Source organism: Oncorhynchus kisutch, linkage group LG1, assembly GCF_002021735.2.
Source record: "Oncorhynchus kisutch isolate 150728-3 linkage group LG1, Okis_V2, whole genome shotgun sequence".
In the NCBI taxonomy this organism is placed as follows: Eukaryota; Metazoa; Chordata; class Actinopteri; order Salmoniformes; family Salmonidae; genus Oncorhynchus; species Oncorhynchus kisutch.
Window position 1 is genome coordinate 61,391,721 of NC_034174.2, and position 7,435 is coordinate 61,399,155.

Below are 7,435 nucleotides of genomic sequence, written 5' to 3' on the forward strand. Positions count from 1 at the left end.
ACTAATTTAAGGTTCCCTGCATTTAACGTCTCCGGCCACTAGGAGCGCCGCCTCTGGGTGAGTGGTTTCCTCTTTGCCTTTTTCCTTATACAGCTGACTGAGTACGGTCTTAGTGCCAGCATCTGTCTGTGGTGGTAAATAAACAGCCACGAAAAGTATAGCTGAGAAATCTCTAGGCAAGTAGTGTGGCCTGCAATTTATCACAATATACTCTACTTCAGGCGAGCAAAATCTAGAGACATTTCGTGCACCAGCTGTTGTTTACAAATATGCACAGACAGCACCCCCCTCGTCTTACCGGAGTGTGCTGTTCTATCCTGCCGGTGCAGCTTGTATCCCGCTAGCTGAATATCCATATCATCATTCAGCCACGATTCCGTGAAGCATAGGATATTACAGTTTTTGATGTTCAGTTGGTAGGATGTTCGTGATCGTACCTTGTCTAGTTTATTGTCCAATGATTGCACGTTGGCGAGTAATATTGACGGTAACGGCAGCTTTCCTTGTTGTCTTCTACGGGTCCGGATGAGGCATCCAGCTCTTTGTCCTCTGCGTCGCTTCCTTTTGTGAATAATTGGGATGTCTGACCTGTGGGGTGTTTGGAGAATATTGTGTGTGTCCTGCTTGTTGTTGTTGTTGAAGAAATCTTCGTCTAATCCGAGGTGAGTGATCGCTGTCCTGATATCCAGAAGCTCTTTTCTTCCGTAAGATACGGTTGCAGAAACATTATGTACAAAATCATTTACAAATATCGCAAAAAAAAAACACATAATAGAACAAGTGGTTAGGAGACCGTAAAACGGCAGCCATCTCCTCCAGTGCCATTATCAGAAGAAAAAAACCCATCAAACACTTTGATGAAACTGGCTCACATGACAGCCACAGCCACAGGAAAGGAAGACCCAGAGTTACCTCTGCTGCAGAGTATATGTTAATTCGGGTTAACTGCACCTCATATTGCAGCTCAAAAAAGTGACAGACACATCTCAACATCAACTATTCAGAGGAGACTGTGAATCAGGCCTTCATGATCGAATAGCTGCAAAGAAACCACTACTAAAGGACAACAATAATAAGATGAGACTTGTTGGGCCAAGAAACACAAGCAATGGACATTGGACTGGTGAAATCTGTCCTTTGGTCTGATGTCCAAATGTAAGACTTTTGGTTCCAACCAAAACGGATGCATGTGTGGTTCCCACCATGAATCATGGAGGAGGAGGAGGTGTGATGGTGACACTGTCTGTGATTTATTTAGAATTCAAGGCACACTTAACCAACATGACTACCACAGCATTCTGCAGCAATACGCCATCCCATCTGGTTTGCTTAGTGGGACTATCATTTGTTTTTCAACAGGACAATTACCCAAAACACACCTCCAGGCTGTGTAAGGGCTATTTGACCAAGAAGGAGAGTGGTGGAGTGCTGCATCAGATGACCTGGCCTCCACAATCACCCAACCTGAATTGGACCACAGAGTGAAGGAAAAGCAGCCAACAAGTGTTCAGCATATGTGGGAACTCCTTCAAGACTGTTGGAAAATAATTACTCATTAAGCTGCTTTAGAGAATTCCAAGTGTGCTAAGCTGTCATCAAGGCAAATGGTGGCTACTTTGAAGAATCTAAGATATTTTTTGATTTGTTGAACACTTTTTTGGTTACTACATGATTCCATATGTGATATTTCATAGTTTTGATGTCTTCACTATTATCCTACAATTATCCTACAACCCTTGAATGAGTAGGTGTCCAAACTTTTGACTGGTACTGTATATTCAATTCTTATTTACAATAAAAGTGACTCCAAAGTGACACAATACATTATTTACCATTAATTTCTATTTGGCACAAAATCATCTGAAACACATCCAAAACAAACAGTTTTGCACTTTAACAGTATAATTTCAAATCCAAAGTGCTGGAGTACAGAGCCAAAACAAAACAAAACTAAATGTGTCACTGTCCAAATATTTTTGGAGCATACTGTATATGTGAGGGTGTGTGTAGAGTTTAGTGAGTGTGCATAGTTCCAGTACAAAAAAAATGGGTCAATGCAAATAGTCCGGGTAGCCATTTCATTCAGGAGCTGTTCAGGAGCCTTTTGGTCACAGACATGGCGCTCCGGTGCCATGCTGTAGCATAGCTCTTGCCATGCTGTAGCAGAGAGTCTATGACTTGGGTGGCAAGAGTCTTTGACAATTTTTAGGGTCTTCCTCTGACACCACCTGGTATAGAGGTCCTGGATGGCAGGGAGCTCGACTGCCATCCAAGACAACAATAGCTAAGTGAATAAAATGGGTGATAAAAATTAAAGCTCAATAAAATAATTTAAGAAATTTAATAAAGGGCAGGTTTAATTTTTTTTTTTTTTACAAATAGTTACATAGCCTAGCATGTTTAGCAGGAGAATGGAATAGATTATAAGCCTTTGATGATTCATTTAATTTGGTCACCTCAACATTGCCCATTTTAAACAGGGTTAAATGTCAATTTGTAGTAAAGATCAGCTTCAAGTCCACAGGGGGACACTGTGACACTGTCAGAAGACATGCGCTTCAGTCATAAAAATGTTTTCTCATCTCTTCGGTCTCAGCTAGCAAAGCTAGATACAGAAACGAAACCCATCAACTACACTGGCGGGAAATAAACCCTTTACCTCATGACTTATTTCAACATACTTACCTTGTCCATTCACTAAATATACTGTTAAATAACTGTTAAATAACCCAACATCCAATAGCTTAAGGATGCTGAGTGCTAATGCTAGCTCATTAGCATTAGCTAAACCTTATGCCGAGCGAGACTAGCTAGCTCGTTAGCTACCACCAACCCTGCACAAACCTGTGGCTAACTCTGCTGCTGCTGCTGCACTTTGACTTTATGGCTGTTCTGCCCTCTCCACCTCATTCACTGCTGCCTGCTCGTGCTCAATTTGCTCAAACAGATCGCTTTTTTGCTTATCTTTCTGAAGAAATTCAGAATATTGATATTTGCTCTGTGCTATGCTGTAGACTGACTGAGTTACAGGAGTTTTGCTTAGTGATGAAATTGACATCGAATCGGTGTTGTAGGGGTGGGGAGGGGTTAAGGGACGTGAGCATCCAGTGCATTGTGAAATCTCGACCAATCACAGCAGGAACTGTGTCACTCCAGAGGCACTCTCCGCAGAGTCGACAGAAAGCAGAGTAACCTGTTTTCAGGGACAAAGTATTTTCAACCTAACGTACGTTTCTTTTATATACTGCATAACGCATTTGGTTATAAAAATTCATATCAGACAAATTTTTTTTTTTTACATCCAGGGCTGGACCAAAATCATCCATGGCTGAATCCTGGAAGCCCAGGACTAATGATGCCACTGTTGTGGACGCTATCAATGCTAACATATTCACTCCTAGCCCCAACCTGGCAAATAAGCATATCAATTTGAAAAGGGACCTTATTATTTTACTTTATATTCCCTCTGTTAGTACAAGGGTTAGCTATAAAACCTGCAGTCCCAGGATAAGTGAACAACACAACAAACAACTCCATTCATTGTCAGTCTGGAGTTAACGCTATGCAATGCTAAGCTAGTGTTAGCTGGTACACCTTTACCCTAGAATGACCCATCCCCATCCCTTCAATGCCCTGTCTATCTACCTCTCTGTGCAAGGGCCTCTCGCCTGTCTCTCCCCATTGTCCTGTCCTATTGGGGAAGACGGTAAACGGACACCGTCGCACTCATTCAGCCAATTCAACATGGCTGTCACCCGATCCCCTGTGAAGTTGTGGGTCAGCTTCTCTCAGCGAGATCCGGTTGCTTCAGCAAGAACAGGGCGATAGATGGGTGGAGAGATCCATTTCACCTGATCATGGGAGATGCCTCATTGTTAAACACTGAAGAGAGAGAGAGGGATGAAGGGAGTAGAAGAGAGGACAGGAGAGGACAGAACAAGGTGGTTGAGATTGAGGAAAGCTGAGCTAAAAAAAATAGGAATGTCAAGAATAAAATAGATTTTTCAGACAATGGTGTGAAGGTGGTTGAACATGTGAAAGGAAGTTAAGCCTGGTCCTAGAACAGTTCATAGATAAGAGTGAATGAGGCCATCTGGGAGGATGAGAATAGAGCTTTAACATTGTGAGAAGTCAGTGAACTTGAGCTATACTTTTTTTTTTTTTTTGCATAGGCCTCAAGATAACGAGGTGAAGAAGCTCATTACGTTCAGGAGAAAGTCTATCTGTCTCTCCACAATAGACGTTTCACCCCCTGCTACTGTATAAGCCGTAGAGCGAAGTGAACTATGGCCAAATAAAAAATTCCCATTGGTAGCACTGGTGCTCCCAATTTTAAAAAGTTAGGAGCACCACGTGAAATTTAGGCGAATTGATTAATATACAGCCTATATGAATTTTGAAGCACATGTTGTGCCCTAGAAACTAATATGTAACACTGTGAAGACATCTGTTTATTATAAAAGATAAAATGTTGATATGAATACCTGTCATTGAAATGCGATAGTTTTTATGGAATATTAGATTTTACATTGTGTAAAAGCACAATTTTCCTATTGAGATGCATTACAATGAATTGTACAATGTCTCTTTAAAAACGTCAGCTTTGTGATGACAAAATGCAAGAGATCTGTCATTCATTCATTGCAATGATTGTTGATCTCCAGAAGAAGCTATCCTTTTCCTTTCTTTTTGTGCCCCCAAATGTTTGGATATACTGGTCAAGTTGCCTGAGCTCGGTTTCCTGAATGCGATGGATTTTAGGCATATGAGTATTTTAACAATGCATCTTTCCTACAACGGCCGAAGATGTAACATGCGTTTCCTAAAACACCACGCAGATGGAATGTCTGCTAAGTGTGCCATTGAGGCATGTGTCGATACTAATACGAAAGACAGCTCTGCTCTCAAAATTAAACTCTTGGTCGCACAGCAAAATATTTTGTTGCACTTTAGAGCCTTGACTCTGGCTCATGTTAATTTAATTATTCAGAAACGATTAAAATACAGACACTATGCAGCGAAGCTACAGTCAGGTCCATAATTATTGGGACTGTCATGGCCGTCATGGGAAGTAGACCAAGGTGCAGCGTGGTGAACGTACATTATCTTAAAAAAAAAAAATGTTGCCAACAAAAACAATACAAAATGACCGTGAAGCTTAACAGGGCATAAGAGCCACTAACAAAGATAACTACCCACACTAAAATGAGGGAAAAAGGGCTACCTAAGTATGATTCCCAATCAGAGACAACGATAGCTGTCCCTGATTGAGAACCATACCCGGCCAAAACATAGAAATAAAGAAACATAGAAAACAAAACATAGAATGCCCACCCCACATCATACCCAAATAGAGAAATAAAAAGTCTCTCTAAGGTCAGGGCGTGAGGGACCTTGGTAAAGATGAGCAAAAAAAGACTGTATTAAATTAATAATAGAAATACTGAGCTACGTAGTATGCAAAAAATAAGGGCAATTATATTATTTAATACTAATACAATTGCTTAGAGAATGACATTGGCAGCCCTGTTTTCAATACTCTGGCACACTCCCTTTCCGAAGATAACGACACTGAGCCTTTTCCTAAAAAGGTTTTACGAGATTGGAGAACACAGAAGGGATCTTAAACCAATCCTCCAAACAGAATCTTTCCAGAACCTTGATTTCCTTTGTCTGCTTTTATGGACTGACCTCTTCAATTCAAACCACAGGTTTTCAATGGGGTTTAAGTCCGGACACTGAGATGTCCATTGCAAAATGTTTATTTTGTGGTCAATGAACCAGTTATTGTTTTGCTGTAAAATTGATTTGAGGCCAAGTGTTAGTCTCCTGGCAGAGGCAACCAGGTTTTTGGCTAAAATGTCCTGGTACTTGGTAAAGTTCATGATGCCGTTGACCTTAACAAGGGCCCCAGGACCAGTGGAAGCAAAATAGCTCAATAACATCAAAGATCCACCACCATGTTTTGGCGTAGGTATGAGGTACCTTTCTGCACTGGTGTGCATGGCCAAGAATATATGTTTTCATGGCATCTGAACACACCACTGGTGTGCTGAAGTACTGAAAACAGGGGTGCCAATCATTTTGACCCTTATCTTTTAAATGTTTTATTACTTGTTAAACAAAATGTCTTTCTCTGAGCAATTGTATTAGTATACAATAATATCATTTAATATAATATAATATAATATAATGCAATATAGCTCAGTAATAGTCATTTTTATTTTATACAGTTTCTTTTGCTCATCTTTCTCAAGGGTGCCAATAATTATGGACTTGATGTATATCGGAGCCATTTACCAAAGTTTGGTCTATTTCTGAAATTTGTGCCACCTCCTCGTCCTCCTCATACAATTGATTTATGTTTCACTCACTCAGACAATAGTGCTGCGTTTACACATGCTGCCAAAGTCTGATCTTTTGTCACCGATTGGTCTTTTGACCACTTACTATAGAATTCTGTAGTATACTGTAGAATACTATACTACACGCCGTAGTACTCAATCATGTCTAGTACATACTATAGAATGTTGATGTATACTCTAGAATACTATAGTAAATACCACAGTATTATCCACAAATAAACACTGTAGTAAATATTACAGTAATGCACACCAAAACACTAGTCTGTAAAAACACTACATTTTGTAACTATGGTAAATAATACAGTATTTAATTAGCATATTCCATTCCCATTCCCCTCCTCCATATACATACGTGAGAAACCTACATGCCAAGTATAGACCATATATTGTGTTCCCTACAGGTTATAGAAAAGAGCAGAAGCTATCTAAAGACCTATACTATCTGTTTAGACCCCTTACCTACAGGTTATAAACAATTGTCTCTTTTAGTATTTCTCCAGTAGGTTTCCTCAATGAGAAAGCCTTCACTTCTATGTCAAAGATAATAAAACAAAAACACTATAGTAAATACTACAGTAATGCCCGCAAAAGTATACTACAGTCTGCAAAAAACACTACTGTAAATGCTACAGTGCACTACAATCCGCAAAAACACTACATTAATTGCTATAAAACAGTTTTCTTTTAGTACATTATTTATACTGTAGTTGACTGTAAATACTCTAGTATACTACAGTAAATACTACAGTAAAGTCAGCTAAAATACTAGAGTGAATACTATAGTATTTATACCATAGTATTTATTCATGTGCGCTGTTCCAGATAAATCATCCACTGGAGTGTTGCGTTACTCACAAAGCAAAACCACTCTATCCTGAGTCCTTTTAAGTCCTTTCTCTGCCTCTTTCCCCCCTCATCCCCCTTTCCCTCCCTCCCTTCATCCCTGCGTGCCATCACATACACAATTGGAGATCTGGGTCAACCCTGTCTGCTCTCCCGCTGTGACGGAAGAGGGGAAAGAACGAAAGAAGGGAAAATAAAAATAAAAGGGAAGGAAAAGGAAAGGAGAG

The 7,435-nt window shown here is 40.0% G+C and overlaps 1 non-coding gene across 1 annotated transcript; it reads left to right on the top strand.

The window, feature by feature from the left end:
• Nucleotides 1-6,836: 6,836 nt before the first annotated feature.
• Nucleotides 6,837-6,891, top strand: LOC116376294 (U7 small nuclear RNA). The gene has a single exon (XR_004211719.1). It is a non-coding gene; the product is annotated as a U7 small nuclear RNA (small nuclear RNA).
• Nucleotides 6,892-7,435: the final 544 nt, after the last annotated feature.